Source organism: Canis lupus, chromosome 29 (assembly GCF_048164855.1).
Source record: "Canis lupus baileyi chromosome 29, mCanLup2.hap1, whole genome shotgun sequence".
Lineage (NCBI taxonomy): Eukaryota > Metazoa > Chordata > Mammalia > Carnivora > Canidae > Canis > Canis lupus.
Genome location: NC_132866.1, coordinates 25,031,398 through 25,048,889, shown reverse-complemented (window position 1 = coordinate 25,048,889; position 17,492 = coordinate 25,031,398). Strand labels below are relative to the sequence as shown.

General features: G+C 39.8%; 1 pseudogene; it reads left to right on the top strand.

Annotated features, from left to right (window-relative positions):
• Positions 1-14,963: 14,963 nt before the first annotated feature.
• On the top strand, positions 14,964-16,086 carry LOC140620571 (proteasome subunit alpha type-1 pseudogene; annotated as a pseudogene).
• The last annotated feature ends 1,406 nt before the right edge of the window (positions 16,087-17,492 follow it).

The window sequence follows — 17,492 nt, the reverse complement described above, 5'->3', positions numbered from 1 at the left end:
TCATGGACTACTGCCACCATTTTCCCAACCAGTTCTTCTGCCTGGAGCCTGGACTCCCTCCAATTCATTGCCTGTGCTGCTGCCAGGATGATCCTTATGAAATGCAAATTGCAGAATGCTGCTCCCTTCTCTAAGTAAAATCCTTCAATGACTTTATGTGGTCTGCAAAATAAAGTTGAAATTTCTTAGCATTTCTTACCAGATTCCTCATAGCTTGGCTCTCTGGGCTCATCTTCCACCAACCTTTCACAGCTATCCTAGTTTCCAGGTTACTCTCTCCTCAATGCTGTTCTGAGGAGCACTTCCTCAAGATGTTAGTAAAAGTCTGGTCAAATCTGTTTGAGAAGGGATGAAAACAAATTTCAACACAGTAAAGGGCATTAAAAATGTCCAAGAAAGGAACAGAGTGAGTTAAGTTTGAGCATTAAACTCTATTAACATCTCAAGGAATTCAGTTTCAGAAATGCTACTGAAGGCATTTGGAACAACTTAGAGTTCCTAGAATATGCCATGTTTTCTTTTGCTTCTCCCTCTCTGCCTGGAATACCACTCAGTTATGATTAATTTTTAAAACACACTGCATATGCTAAAGAGTGCTCTCTACTGGGCATACCAAAGGCAAAGGGGCTCTGAGTGAGCCAAACAAGTAAATGTGTGATTACAACATTTTGAGATAAATGCTGTGCAACTTGGCAGGATAAGTGGAGGACCAGAGCTTGGGGGATGGCGAGACACCAACCTTGCTCCCTCCTCTTTCATCTGGGTTATCTCTGAGATAGGCATCTGTTTTCCCTTACTGTATTTTGAGACCTACTTGTTAACTGCATATATATTTATAATTGTTATATCTTCTTCAGTTATTAACTTATATGTTAATTAACTTATATAACTTATTATGAAATGTCCCTGTTGTCTCTGGTAATATGTGTCTTTAAATCTACTTTCTCTGATATTAATAAAACCATTCCAATTCTCTAATGATTACTGTTTAAGTGGTATATTTTTTTCCATCCTCTCACTTTCGATCTATTTGTGTCTTTGAATCTAAGGTCTCAAAGACAGCATATGGTTGGACTCTGGCTTTTTATCCAGTCTGACAATCTCTGCATTTTGATTAGGGTGTTTAGACTTTTCACATTTAATGCAATGGCTGGTTTGATTGGACTTATAATTGCCATTTTTCTCTATTCGTCTTCGATATGTCAACTCTCATATTCATTTTTTCTACTCCCACTTGACGGGCTTCTTTTATGTCAAGTATTTGAGTGTATCATTTAATTTAAATTTAAATTTATCATTTAAATTACTTTGTTATTTTTGAAAAAATCAATTACCTTTTTAGGAATTGTAATTGAAGGGTTACAATATGCATTTTAATTTATCACAATCTAGTTCAGATTAATACTAATTTAATCCTAGAAAAATGTAGGAACTTTGCTTTAATATGCTTCTATTCTCTCTCCTCTTTTGTGCTATTATTGTCATTTTCATTACGTTTGCATATGCTATAAGTCCAATAATACAATGTTATAATTATTGTTTTATATAACTATGCCTTTTAAAGAAGTTAAGACATGAGAAAAAGATAACTATAGCCTTTTATATTAGCCCATATAATTATCATCTCTAGTGTTCTTCATGTCTCCCTGTATGTAAGGGCAGTCCAAATTGAATGAGCCCCTTTTACTATGGCAAGGGTACTGCTGGTACTCATGGCCTACTCTGCCCTACTAGAACATCTACATTGGTCAACCTGGGCCAGGGACAGGTTGGGGAATGGAAGCATCCCCAGGCCAGAATGCCACAGACTCCTACCATTCTTACCTGAAGTCCAAATGTGAGTGCTTTTCAGATTGTTGGGTGCTTTTGATCTATTCTCAGAATACTGAAATCATTGTTGAGTCAATTTTGTCCAGTTTTGTGGCTTCATTTTGGAGAGATTATTTGCCGATCTTTTCAACTAGCTATAGCTGGAAGTCCCTGATGCCGATCTTTTCAACTAGCTATAGCTGGAACCAATGGTCCCTAAAAGGGTCATTGGTTCAGGCAAAATGAAGTGGCTCAAGAAATAAAGGGTGAGGGACTGAACCATAGAATAAGGTCAGAAACTACCTAGAGTGAGAAAGTAGTTACTCACAGCCCATCCTGCTTCATGGACTTTGATGAAGATTTTTTTTTTTTTAAGATTTATTTATTTATTTATTTATTTATTTATTTATTTATTTATGATAGAGAGAGAATGAGGCAGAGACACAGGAGGAGGGAGAAGCAGGCTCCATGCCGGGAGCCTGACATGGGACTCGATCCCGGGACTCCAGGATCGCTCCCTGGGCCAAAGGCAGGCACTAAACCGCTGAGCCACGCAGGGATCCCCTGAAGAAGATTCTTAAGTCAGCATGAGGCAGGTGTGAACTAGTGTACAACACACCAGAACACTTTCTAGAATGAGGAGAACCAGAAATGACATCAAGAAATAGCTGAGGGTGAGACACCTTCTAGGTCCTTACATTTACTTTTTTTTTTTTTTTAAGATTATTTCGTTATTCATGAGAGAGAAGGAGAGAGAGAGAGAGAGAAAGAGGCAGAGACACAGGCAGAGGGAGAAGCAGGCTCCATGCAGGGAGCCTGACATGGGTGGCTGATCCCAGGTCTCCAGGATCAGGCCCTAGGCCGAAGGCAGCACTAAACCTCTGAGCCACCCGGACTGCCCCAGTCCTTACATTTAAAACAAGAAACTCCTTCCTCCTGCCCAAATGATCTGATACACCAAAAGGAATCCTGAGATTAGAATGATGACCTTTGGAAAGACGAAAAGAGGAGAAGATAATGGGCTGGGGTTCATTGTCAGAGCAGAGAATGACTTTCTTATAAGGAAAACTTGTGTCCCAAGAGCCGGGATTGAGTGCAAGAATTTTGTCTTTTGTATTTTAAAAGTCTGTATCTTAAAGAAAGTAGAATGATGATTGCCAGAGATGGGAAAGAGGGGGAATGGGGAGTTGTTATTTAATGCCGCAGAGTTTCAGTTTTGCATGATGAGGAGAGTTCTGGAGATAGATGGTGGTGACAGTTGCACAAAAAAATGAATGAATGTACCTAATATCCCCTGAATGTACACTTAAAAATGACTAAGATGGTAAATTTTATGTTATGTACATTTTACCACAATTTTAGAAATTGAAAAAGATGTTTGTATCTCAGGGCAATCCTGGGCATGATCTGTGATTAATGGTATATAAATTTAGGTGACAATCACCTGTGCACTACATTATGCCTGTTTAAGCCACAGACCCATATAGCATTTTGCTAAGGGTGGAGGTTCCCTTCCTTACTGGATGGCTTATGAGATAGGTAGACTATTTTCAACTGGACTCATGCCCATAATAAGGTGAGTGCAAACAATCAAACCTTGGTTCTTCACTGCAAGACTTGGGTGCATGCCCACTCTTCTTGAGAAAGTCCCAGAGTGTTGCTCTGACAGATGACAGATGTCCTTACAGGGCAGAGCTGGCAACACAACTACTTCCCTAACGGCCACCAGCCACCAGCAAGCACACCAGCTGGAAAATAAACTGCATCTTATTCCTATATTTCTCTTCTTCTTATAAAGATGCCGCAAAGATTGTAAGGTACTTGGAGCTGACTGAGAACTAAATTTTGGAGAAATGGGATTAATAGTCATAATAATAGGGCAGGATAAGGAGGTTAATAAAAATAACAAAAAGAAATGAGGACTTTTCTTTTTACTCAAGATCTTCATAAAAGCTTATAACCCTGATCAAATAAATTGTATACAGGCACACATATAATTTTAAAACTAATTAAAAGTAATGATGCTTTTTCTAATGATGTGTTTTGTAATGTTAGGTACACATTATCTCTTTAACAACAAAAGTCATTTTAAAATTAGCATCTCTTGTATTTCACAAATGTAGTGTTGAGTGAAAGAAGCCAGATACAAAAGACAGTATGCACTATATGATTACATTTATATAAAGTACAAAACTAAGTAAAACCATTCTGTGGTGTTAGAAGTATGGATAGTGGGGCACCTGGGTGGTTCAGTCAGTTGAGCATCTACCTTTGGTTCAGGTCATGATCCATCAGTACTAGTACTAAGTACTAGTAATTCCCTAGTACTTGAATTAGTTGCATTTACAGTTGAGAGGAATAAAAAGTAGAAACTTACTAAATGTATAGGACTCCAGATTTTGTGCCATTATCATGTGCATAAGAAAAGTAGACCATTTTAAATGTTAATGTAATTCAAGATGAGCTAATAGCATCATCTTGAATTTTTCCTAATTATTGGACATGTGCCTATAGGCTCCAGTAGCCATGACATTTCATAAGTATTAGCATAAAGCTGGCCATCTGAATAGAATTTTGTTTCTCTTATCAATTTATAATTCTCCCCAGGGCTACTTTCAATCAAGGAAAAATTGAACTCCCAATGATGTCAAAGACAGCATATTGCAGAGGTTAATTAACAAATCACCCAGAGAAGATTGAACAGCCATTGTGCTGACACGTTCAAGGGCTAATCGGTTCTGATGATGTAATTTGCAGTAGTGCTTGATGTATAATAGCCCGATGGGTGACAGCTGCTATGGGACCTGATGATTAAAGTGTGAAGCATTGGGGGAGGGGGTGTAGTGAGTACTTTCAAATGGAGAGAGACTTTTATGGAGCCAAGTGAATGCAATCTGGTCATGCTGGTTACCTTACCTGGAAAGCCTGCTTATCTCATCTTTATTTAAACAGATTTTAGCAGGCCTAACACGACCTCAGCCCTGGGCTCGCTTCATCCAAGACCACTCCAGTCAACATTGACACTCGCTCCTCTGGGCTCTGGTATTCCTTCCATCAGCATTACACACTTTAAGTCATTTCTTTACTAGTTATTTTGGGAATGTTCATTACTTTCCCCCCACTTGACATTAAGCTACTTAAGGACACATTTTTTTTTTTTTCTGTATCCTCCACTGCATGGAACATAATGTTAGGCACAAAAATTAAATGAAAAATAATTGGGGCAAAATGTTGATAATTGTCCAAGCAGAGTGATGATTAGATGTGGGTTTGTTCTATTCATTTCATTTCTGTGTGTTTGAGAATTTCCTTGATAGCAGTGTTGGCAGATTTAGCAAATAAAAATTCAGGATGCCCAGTTAAATTTGCATTTCAGATGAACACTAAATTTCTTATTATTCATAATTTATATCCTATCATAATATCACCTATAATATTCCATACCATTTAATTTAATCATATAACATATAACAATGTTATTCATATATACTATTTATTATAACATTATATTGACATGGTATATTTACATTATTTTATATGTTCCCATGACACATATTTACACTAAAAAATTATCACTTATCTGAAATGCAAATTTAACTGGGCATCTTGTATTGTACCTGGCAACCTGACTTTCTAGAACCTTAAAGCGTAAATGGTGATTAATCAATGGGCTGAAAGAAAATGAGTAGTAGAAACAGTACAGTCTGTTAAAGTGTGATCTAGAGTCACTTGAATCTTTTATGAAGCCCATTAAAAAAGCAGCTCCCTGTGTCCCCCTACCCTCACCCTAGAAATGCCAAATCAACATTTCTGCTGGTAGGATTCTGCATTTTCAATGAGAAGAACCTCAGGTGATTCTGGTGCTAAGTTTCTCTGTTTTTCTATCAGGGACCTAACATAAAAGATGTTAATATTCTATTCCTGTTCCATGACTCATCCACTGAAGATTATAAGTCAAATACTATCACAAATATTCTAGAGGCACCTGGTTGGCTCAGTGGTTGAGCATCTGCCTTTGGCTGGGGTCGTGATGAGACCCGCATCGGACTCCCTGCAGGGAGCCTACTTCTCCCTCTGCCTAGGTCTCTGTCTCTCTCTCTGTGTCTCTCATGAATGAATGAATAAAAAAACAAAACAAAAACAAAAACACAAATATACTAGCAGCATTGTGTAGTTAAGCTAACCCTTGAATATTCATCCAATGGCCCAGGATCTTACCTACTGATGTCTATTCTACAGATACACATTTATTATAGAGAAAATTGTAGGTGGCAATTTGCAACTCCTATTAGTATTTTAAGGCCAGGGATGCTAGGGCAACCAAACTTCCTACCTTGCTTAGGACTGGTACAGTTTTAGCATTGATATTCCTATGTTCTAGGCTATCTCTTATTCCTGACTGACCCTGGTCATCCTATCTGTAGTTGACGTCATAGAGTATCCCTCAGATCTTCACTTCAGAACCAAGACACTCATTTCACCAGCTGTTGATAGTGTCGGCTCACCCTTGAGACCCTACTCAGGAAGCTGCCTTACTCAAAATATGCCCTGTCCTCAGGAGCAGTAACTCACTGATAAAGCCTCAGTCCTCCATTCAGAACACCTCTGATTGGCCATCCCTGTGGGGTCAGCTGAGGCCTCTGCTCCAACTGCCCTGCAACTCAACTTCTCCTACCCAGCCCTGCTTCCCTCCCAGAAGCAGCTCCTGAAAGCACTCCCCAGTACACCCTTACAGGCAAATCTCAGAGTCTGAGAGTGGGGAAGAACGTGCCCTCCAATAGATGATACAGAAATGGGGTGGTCCTAGGAAGCAGATTCTAAAATAAGATTTTGGAGTTGGATCATTTACAGACTGGAGAGTAATAAGAAGCCCTCACCAGCAGTAGTGGAGTCCCTGATAAGGTAAAAGTTTTAGTAGTGCTGAGCTGGGCTAGAATGCAAGCAGAAGGGAATGTCCTGGAGGGTGTTGCATCTGAGGCTTCTGAAGGTTTAGGGAAGGTAGTGATTTAAGAACAGTGGAATGGAATGGCTATTACTGGCCACTATCAATGCATTGAAGAGAGACAAGAAAGGCTGGGAGTGATTAATCATCAATTTAAAAGGCCAGACCTCCTTAGGCTGAGGCCCAGAACATAATGTATAAGGTAGCTGAGCTCAGTCCTAGCAAGTCAGCTATGCCAAAGTCATGGCCTTAATTGAGAAGGAATGAGATCCTGAGATGTGGGATAAGAACATTTGGGTTGATGTTAGTGCAAATCTGGACTCCCCAGATTTCCTCCTAATCTGTGCTGTGGAAAGCACCCACTCTCCAGGTTAAAAGTTAGCACTCCTCACTTTTGCAGTTGGTGCAGAGGTTTTTGCTTTATGGGAAAACATCTTTTTCCCTCAGAGGATCTTAAGCCACTGCATAACCCACATTCCCACACCCCCAACTGATAAGCATTCAGTCACAACATTGACAATGGGCCTGCTAGGGGAGAAATGAGACAATGTCAGCAAAAGTGGAAGAGTGTGTGTAGATCCTGAGCGAGCATGGTTAAGGAGGAGGCAAAGGATATAAAGCTGAATAAGGAAGATTTCACTGGTAAGAAAGCATTCTCCTGTGATATAGGAGTTCACCCTGACAAGGACCCCAGGATATGGTGCCATCATACTGCTGGGATGACTCTTGCAAGCTTGCAGAATGCATCATCTCAAACTGGTCTGCTGTATCAATGATCCCATACTAATTACACTGGGGGAGCCAGAAGTGCCAGTAAGTTGAGGCCTTCGTAAGATACTTGGCTTCAGATAGTGAAGATCCAGGGCTCTGCTACATCAGTGATACCCTACATCAGGGTATAGAGACTGGGCTATACCAAGATGTTCCCCCCCAAAGGAAATGACACATTGTTGCATTTTATTCCTTCTATTATTTAGAAAGAAGCACAGAGCCTAGTAGATGGTCAGGGTTCTGGGGGCAGCATTTTCCACACTCACAGGGTGACTGAGAAGATTTCTAGCTTTGAACCAAATCCAGGATGATGCCCTGCCACTTGGGCCTTTCCAACCACCAACCATCAGGTCTGTGCATCTGAAGTTGTTTGCATTGCTGTGTAACCCCCTACCATCTCTCCTCCATCACTCTTTGGAAACCTTAAGTGAAGATGTGGCAGGGTTTCATGTCCAGTTTCCCATGTGACAAAATAGAGGTTCTAATTATGGAAGTGTAAAACCCCAAGAAACGGAGAACCTAAATGCCCTGAAAAATTTCAGAAAACCAGGAAAATGGAGCCAAAGGTGAAACGGGCAGGGAGGCCCCAGCTGACAACTGGTTGCACACCTTTTTTTTAATTTTTTTTTAAGATTTTATTTATTTATTCATTCATAGAGACAGAGAGACACAGGCAGAGGGAGAAGCAGGCTCCATCTATGCAGGGAGCTCAACATGGGACTTGATCCCAGGTCTCCAGGATCACACCCCGGGCTACAGGCGGTGCTAAACCACTGCGCCACCGGGGCTGCCCTGGGTTGCACATCTAATTCATCATTATGCAAGTTGAGAAAGTGGAAGGGGGTTGTTGAAAATGAGGCGAATGAGTCATAAAAGGTACCAAAATATTAGCACTTTTCACTGCTGTCCTCGAACAATTTGCCTAGAAAATATAATGGTGCTGCTGAACCCGTGTTTCCTGGCTAGCCCAGAAAGGGGATGAAATTGGGATCTCCATATGAAATTGTGTTTCTCTGGCTCTTCCCCCAGATACCAGGTGGTACCACCATTTCCCTACTCTGGCTCTGGTCCAGCTCCCCAGGATTCCGTCTGTGTCTGAGGCCAAAAGCGCCCAATTTATTCTGCAGGTGCCCTTGCTGCCCCAAGGGCAGGGAAGCCACTGTGGAGGCCGGCCCTGCAGCTGCTGCCCTGTGAGCTCTCAGCAACCCCACAAAGAGCCCAGTCCAGCCCAGCCACTATCATGGACTTGACCTCCCACCATCACAGACTTTCCCTGGCACAGGAGCTGGGCTGGGGGATAGCCTGGGGACCCACACTCACTTGAATTCAGCAGTAACTTATCCAGTGATTTCATACCCAGAGGGGATAATTTTCAAATATCCTTCTGCATGACAAAATTATTTTCAGTAATAATCATGAAACAAAACAAAAAGTGACAATAGCCAGAAGTGAACATTTTCTTCTTTTGAACTCTTATAAATCATGCTAGTAAGGAAATATGAAACACTGGGAGCCCGACGTGGGAATCGATCCCGGGTCTCCAGGATCTCGCCCTGGGCCAAAGGCAGGCACCAAACCGCTGCACCACCCAGAGATCCCTCATTCCACAATTCTATACATTACCCGGACCTCACCATGGACATGTCACTATACATCACTATATTATTACAATGCTATTGATTATATTCCATGTGCTGTACTAGTATGCTTGTTTGATTAATGTCTACATCTCCAGCTGGACTATAAGCTCCATGAGATCAAATACTGTATCTGTTTTGCTCATCATGGTATCGCCGGGTCAAACATTTGTGTTGAATGTGTGAATGAACTAGATATTCATTGGGAACTCATTGGGAAAACATAGCTGTATACCTAATGGGAATAAACTACATTGAGGAGAGTATAAGGAGATAAGTGCATACTTGGTTATGGAAGGTGATCTAGAAAACATGCTGGTTCTTTTGTTGTTTTTTTTTTTTAAGTTTTTATTTATTTAAGTAATCTCTATACCCAACGTGGGCTTGAACTCACAACCCCAAGATCAAGAGTCACGTGCTCCTCTGACTGAGCCAGCCAAGCACCCTGTGCTCTGACTTCCACAAGTGAGCTAGGCATTGAGAGTTGTCAGTCCAGATGCTCCAAGGAGGCACAGGACTTCAATATGAATAAATTGAACAATCCTCATTTCCACTGGGAACTCATTTCTATTCTGCTTTTGTGTGCAAGATTGAAGAACTTATTTGAAGACCAAGGTCAAAGAAGACTACATATATTGTTCTAGCAGCTTTTCCCTAACAAGTCTCTGCAGGCTGAGTATGAATTGGGTAGAGTCTGTGGTAAAGTTTTACTTCAGGAATTTCCTGAAATAACTCTTCAGAAAAGTTTAGCTCTCTTAATTGAAGACTACGTTGACCTCAGGCACTGCTAGCACGCATTTTAAAACTTACTGGGAATCAAAACCATCATGAAGTTGCCAGTGATTATGTTACCAGGTTATAATGGTCAGGAGCACTTTTTACATATTTTTCTTCATGTTCTTTTTTTTTTTTTTTAAGATTCATTTATTCATCCATGAGACACACAGAGAGAGAGAGAGACAGAGAAGCAGGCTCCATGCAGCAAGTCCAACCTGGGACTTGATTCCGGATCCCGGGATCACGTCCTGAGCTGAAGGCAGATGCTCAACCACTGAGCCACCCAGCGGTCCCATTTTTCCTCATGTTCCATTGAAATAATTGTAATGTGGTGCAATAATTTCTTTATTATCTGTCTCTTCCAACTTTCTACTCTGCTTTCCACAAGGGCAAGAATAAAATAGGAGCTCAATAAATATTTCTTAAATGAATCTCAGTGCAGTGTCTGGACTTGAGTCTTGAAAGAACAGTTTCTTAGAGACAGTTCTGGCCAATTACAACTTACTAGCTCTGCAACCCTGGACAGATGTTTTCATCTCTCTTCATTTCCTCCTTTAAAAAAATTTGAAAAATGTAAACATGAAGAATATGAGAATAATACAATTAACATCTGTCTGCCATCAAGTTTTATGAAATTTTAATAGTTTGTGAAATGTGATGGAGAGAATGCTCTGTGTTTATCAAATCCTATTGCACACAAAGGACTGCATCTCCCAGCCTCCCTTGTAGTCAGATTGGTTCCACGAGACTACATCTGCCAATGGGCAGATGTGGTGTGTGTTACTTCCAACGTAAGCGTAGAAGAATGACAATTCTTTGTGCTCTCTTCCCCAGCTGCAGGGGCCATGAAAACCATGTTTTTAAATGGCAGTATCAGGGACACCTGGGTGGCTCAGTGGTTGGGCGTCTGCTTTCTGCTCAGGGAATAATCCCGGTATTCGGGATCGAGGCCCCCATTGGGCTCCCTGTGGGGAGCCTGCTTCTCCCTCTGCCTGTGTCTCTGCCTCTTTCTGCGTGTGTGTCTCTCATGAATAAATAAATAAATATTTTTTTAAAAATGGCAGTATCAGAAGATGAGTCTCCACCAACCTATATCCTTCAGTTACACAATGGATAAGTGTTTGAGAATCTCCCTTGCTCTACATCCTAGTTAACACTGAGTTTTGTCTGCTTTTAGGCTTTTCTGCCAGTTTGATGACATGGAATCATTGTTTTAATTTGTATTTTGCTGATGATGAGTGATAGTGAGCATCTTCTCAAATGCTTGTTTGACATTGGGTTCCTCTTTTGTGAGTGCCTGTTCTTATCCTTTGCCAACCGTGGTAATAGGGCTCATTATCCTAGTGTTTTGTAGGAACATTTTATACATTTTGGAAACTAATAATTTATCAGTTACATTCCCTGTAATACTTTCCCTATACCTGTAGCTTATCTTTTTTCTTTGTTTTAATTACCTTTGTTATAATGAAAATTTAAATTGATCAATTTTGTTCTTCTGTCTTGTGTAAGATTCTTTCTTATCTCAAGGTCATAAGGAAATGTTTCTATATTTTCTTTAGAAAGTTTCAAAGAGTGAGCCCTGGGTGGCTCAGCGGTTTAGCACCTGCCTTTGGCCCAGGGCGCGATCCTGGAGTCCCGGAATCGAGTCCCACGTCGGGCTCCCGGGATGGAGCCTGCTTCTCCCTCTGCCTGTATCTCTGCCTCTCTCTTTCTCTCTATGTCTATCATAAATAAATCTTAAAAAAAAAAAAAAAAGAAAGTTTCAAAGATTTGCTTTAAAGATTTATTAAAAAAAAAAGAAAGTTTCAAAGATTTGCTTTTTATTTTTTTAAGTCCTTAATCCACCTATAATAACGTGTGTGTGAGATATAATGTAAGAACATTATTTTTTTCCCATAAAAACAGCTGATTTGGGACACCTGGGTGGCTCAAGCTGTTGAGCATCTACCTTCGTCTCAGGGCATAATCCCGGGGTCCTGGGGTTGAGGACTGCATTGGCCTCCCCGCAATGAGCCTGCTTCTCTCCCTCTGCCTATGTCTCTGCTGCTCTCTCTGTGTCTCATGAATGAATAAATAAAATCTTTTAAAAAAAATAGCAGATTCCCCAACACCATTTATTGAGTGGTTCATATTTTCTGTTGCCTTGATGGGGATACAACTCTGCAATGTAACAAGTGTCCATTTATGCAAGGATCTGATTAATGGGCTCTTTGGTCTGTTTCATTGGTTTATTTGTCAGTCTTTGGGTCAAGGCCAGGCTGTCTTTTTTTTTTTTTTTTAAGATTTTATTTATTTATTCATAGAGACAGAGAGAGAGAGAGAGAGAGAGAGAGAGAGGCAGAGACACAGGCAGAGGGAGAAGCAGACTCCATGCAGGGAGCCTGACGTGGGACTCGATCCAGGGTCTCCAGGATCATGCCCTGGGCTGCAGGCGGCGCTAAACTGCTGCACCACGGGGGCTGCCCGGCCATGCTGTCTTAATTACTATGACTTTGCAAGTCTTGATATCTTGAAATTGTATTTGCATATTTTTGTTATTGTGGTTGATAACGAGTTTTTTTACTATTGCAATTTCTAGTTAGTACCAATGATACGGAGATATACTATTGATTTTCATATGTTGATTATGTACCTAGAAATCTTCTATGTCCTCACATTAATTGTATCTGTAGAATCCTCAGAATTTGTAGACAATCTGTAATAAGAACAGCTTTGGTTCCTCCTTTCCAATTCTTGTATTGCTCTTATATGGTACTGAATGAAAATAGCTAATCTTATTCTTAGTTTGAATGATTTAAAGATTTGCCATTAGTATGTGTTTGCTCTGTTTTCTTCTCCCTTTTTTAATGGATATATTTAAGCTAAGGAGTTATATTCAACCTTTTAATGCTTCAGTCTCATTTATGATAATGTTGATATCAGCAACCATTTTACCTATTTTGCCAGGCTATTGTGAAAATTAAATGAGCTATCATCTCAAAAAATCTTTGAAAAGAGCAAAGTAATATATTCAAATGTCTGTTCCTGTGTGTGTGTTCATGGCTGTGTCCTCAGTACCTAGAATATTTTCTGGAACAAAGTTGTTGCTCAATAAATACATGTTGATCTTGAAGAAAGAATATTCATATTAAACAGATTTTTCCATGCAAAGTAATTTTTTCTTACATCATAGCAGAAATAGCAATGAGACGTGCTTGCTGCCATTCCCTGGATAGCCCACCAGTGGCAACATTCATGTGATCTCGAACTGGGACACTCAACCTTAGAATCTATTTCAACTCAGTGTTTTGGGCAGCCATTTCCAATCTGCTGTAATTGGCATAGGAAAAAGAACTTATTTAGCAATAGCGCCTAAAAATACAACCAAAGCCAGAGCATTTAATCTTTACTCGATTGGCCATATGATAGTGTTATGAAAGAGAAATTTAGTAACCGAAGGTTTCTCATTTCCAAAGGTAGATGTCCACAGGAGGGCTGTATAACCAACAGCACATGGAAAGGTCATTCTGTTTAATTGTTTTATTCTTGTGCATTTCCACAAAAGTTGAAAATGCAATAATGTCTGCTAAGTAAAAAGGTACATCAGACTTTTACAATTTTTTCTTCCTTATTAGTAAATGCTTGTTTATAAATGTATATTTATTATTATATTGCTAGCTGGAAATGAGAACTGAGTACGATTTTCATAATTGGATTAAAGGTCTTAATCTTAAAAAGTTCTTCCAGCCAAGCATGCTGAATCTTTTATTTCTGATGGGTAGAAATTGAGGTGAATCATAATTAGTCATCCTCTTACAAACAAAAACAAATGAGCACTAAACTTACGAAGTAATTCTAAAGTACTTAATTTAATTTTGTGCATTTATATTGCTTCTCATGCTACATTTGCTATGTTCACATCTTCTTATGCTGTCAATCTATGATTTTACATAAAAAGGGACCTTGCTGAGTTTTTCTTCCCAAACATTTCTGCCTGTCACTTCCCTCCCACTTACCACAAACCCCTGCCAATTTTTGCCCTAGAATATACAAACTTTAGATGTTAAAGATGAAAATGTGAGGCACATGTCATTGGACACGCTCATTTACTGAGAACTAGATGATCAATGACTCAATACTTTGTATCAAAAAACAAACATCCTCCACCCTTGAAAGATTTTTGGTTTCATTGTGGTTCTTGATGATGCCTGCCACTTCCTACTCTTTGACTCTTCAGAAGAATGGACCTGCTCCAACTTTGCACTCCTGCCGCCGGGCTTTTAGGAAATGTGTCATAACATTAAAAAAAAAAATTCAGATACTATTTTCTCCACCAAACAACTTTGCCAAAATCAAGACTTGAGGCTCTTATAAAAGATTAAAATTTCAAAGCTAGTGCTTTGCAGTGAAGGGCATACATCATTATTTTGTTCTAATCTGTAACCACCTGACAGGCTCAAGAAGCAATCATGGCCAGGAACCCAAATCTCAAATATTGTAAAGTCATAGTTGCTTTTCAGTTTTGGTTTAGCCCATTCAAAAGCTATCAAGTAAGGGTATTTGCACGATATAAAGTTATATCAAAAAAGGAGTTTATAATATTATAATTGATATATGTATATATTCATGTATGTATATATATGACATTAGGCAAGTTAGCTAACATCTCTAAGCCTCAATTTCCTCTTTTGTAAAATGGAAATAATGACATTATCTATCTCATACAATTGTGAATGTGAAATGAGGTAATCTATGCGAAGTACATAGCATAGGGCCTGGTAAGAAAGTGTACAGTTATATAAAGTGTATGTAGATTATACTTTATTTCCAATATTTTGGAACAAAGTCTGGATGGATATATACCTAAATCCTAACAATGCTTATTTTGGGAGTGGTGGGGTTAAGAATGATTGCTATTTTCTTTCCTTTGCTTTGACAAGATTTCTAAATTTTCTCCCATGAGTCTGTGTTATTATTATTATCTCTTTTTTTTGTAAGAAAAACACGGAAGTTAGTCTCTCTTGACTAAAAATACTTAGGGGGCCGGAGGCCGCAGCGGGACCCACCCCGGAACCATGTTTCGCAACCAGTATGACAATGACGTCACTGTTTGGAGCCCTCAGGGCAGGATTCATCAAATTGAATATGCAATGGAAGCTGTCAAACAAGGTTCAGCCACAGTTGGTCTGAAATCAAAAACCCATGCAGTGTTGGTCGCATTGAAGAGAGCACAGTCAGAGCTTGCAGCTCATCAGAAGAAAATTCTTCATGTTGATAACCATATTGGTATCTCAATTGCGGGACTTACTGCTGATGCTAGACTGTTATGTAATTTTATGCGCCAGGAGTGTTTGGATTCCAGATTTGTATTTGACAGACCTCTTCCTGTGTCTTGTCTTGTATCTCTAATTGGAAGCAAGACCCAGATACCAATACAACGGTATGGCCGGAGACCATATGGTGTTGGACTGCTTATTGCTGGTTATGATGATAGGGGCCCTCACATTTTCCAAACCTGTCCATCTGCCAACTATTTTGACTGTAGAGCCATGTCCATTGGAGCCCGTTCTCAATCAGCTCGCACTTACTTGGAGAGACATATGTCTGGGTTGATGGAGTGCAATTTGAATGAACTGGTTAAACATGGTCTGTGTGCCTTAGGAGAGACACTTCCTGCAGAACAGGACCTAACTACAAAGAATGTTTCCATTGGAATTGTTGGTAAAGACTTGGAGTTTACGATTTTTGATGATGATGATGTATCTCCGTTCCTGGAAGGTCTTGAAGAAAGACCACAGAGAAAGGCACAGCCTGCTCAACCTGCTGATGAACCTGCAGAAAAGGCTGATGAACCAATGGAGCATTAAGTCACAAACCAGTCTATCTGTGTATTATCAAATATGTAAGAATGCAGGAGCCCTTACTGATGACAGTAATCTATACTTTGAACCAAAAGATGCAGCGTGGTCTTCTGGTATGTTTTAGGAATCGGTCCAGATGTGTTTTTCCCAAGTAACTTGTCTGAACCATATAATGGTGTGCATTTTTCTTTGAGAGGGTCTATATAATCATTTTCTAGAAAGTATAGTTATCTGTACTAATGTTTTTATATGAAGAACATAGTGTCTTTGTGGTTTTAAAGACAACTGTGAAATAAAATTGTTTCACCTGCCTGTGTAAAAAAATAAAAATAAAAAAAAAATAAAAATACTTAGGGGTACTCATTCCCTATAGAAAAACAGGGGCTATAAATGGGATGAGAAACATTAATGAAGCCTAGAGAGCTGCCCGAGGAAGGTAATTTTAATAGCTCCTCAAGGAATCTCACCTCTGGATGTCCATGCCCTATTGCCATGTGACTTGGCTGTTCTTCCCATCAATAAATGGAGTCTAATTTTCTACCACTTTAAACTGGGCTAGCTTTGTGACTTGCTTTGACTAACAGAATGTGACAGAAGCGATGCTGTGTGAATTTCAGAACCTAGACCTTAAGAGACCTTGCAGCTTTTGCCTTTACTGTCTTGAAATCCTGAGACACTCTCTGCTGTGCAGAAGCCTAGCGTAGCCTACATGAAGAATAGCCATTGGGCCCCACCAGACAGCCAGCACAAACTGCCGGACACGTGAGTGAGACTATCTAGGATCTATCAGCTCCAGGCAGGTGGTCAGATGACTACAGCCACATAAGTGACCCCAGCTAAGCCTGGAAAGGAGAGCCCAGGTTGTCAACACATAGGATTGTGAGACATAACATAATATCAATATTTTAAGTTACCATGCTTTGGGATGGTTTGTTACCAAGGAATAGATGTCTGAAACGCTAGTAACCATGATGTTTATGCTGCCCAAACAACTTATAGTGCAGAAATAGTTTCTCTCCAAACATATTAATTTACTGTGCAGTTAGTAGAGAGTAAAAAAATATGTCCTTTTATTTTTGCTTTGTGACCTAAACTTAACCTCATGTAATTGTAAACCTATAAGGTTGCCACTTGATAGGTATAGAATTGAGAATTTCCTCCTCTGCCTGCCTCAGAAGCAAGAGTGTTCACTTCTAGGAGGCCAATGTTTGAAACTTTTGAGAAACAATGTCTTACTCTCACTGTGCTTTGTATGACCCCATTTTCTAGGGGTATGCTGGTGGGATATTGAGGGATCCAACAGTCATTCATTCATTTATTTGTTAATCCATCCTCAAATGTTTATTGAGCACCTACCATGTATGAGACTGGGGTAAGCCATGAAGGAAAAAAATAAAGACTTTAAGACATAGTCACTGCTCTCTACAACAGGAAGATAAGATGACAGATAATGTCGATAGAAAGTAATCCATGGTTAAAGTACTGAGTGAATTTATAGGCAACTCATAAACCACATGAGTTCAAGAGGAAGGAGATTTTCCAACTATGAGCGCCAGGATTGGGTTTATAGGGAACATGCCATTTTAATTTCAGTCTTAAAGATTGAATTAAGAATTTGGTGGAGGTGAGATGGTGAGAAGCCATCTGGACAAAGGAATCTTTATGAGCAAAGGTCAGGAAAGACACATAAGACACACTTGAGAGGTGTCTAGGAGA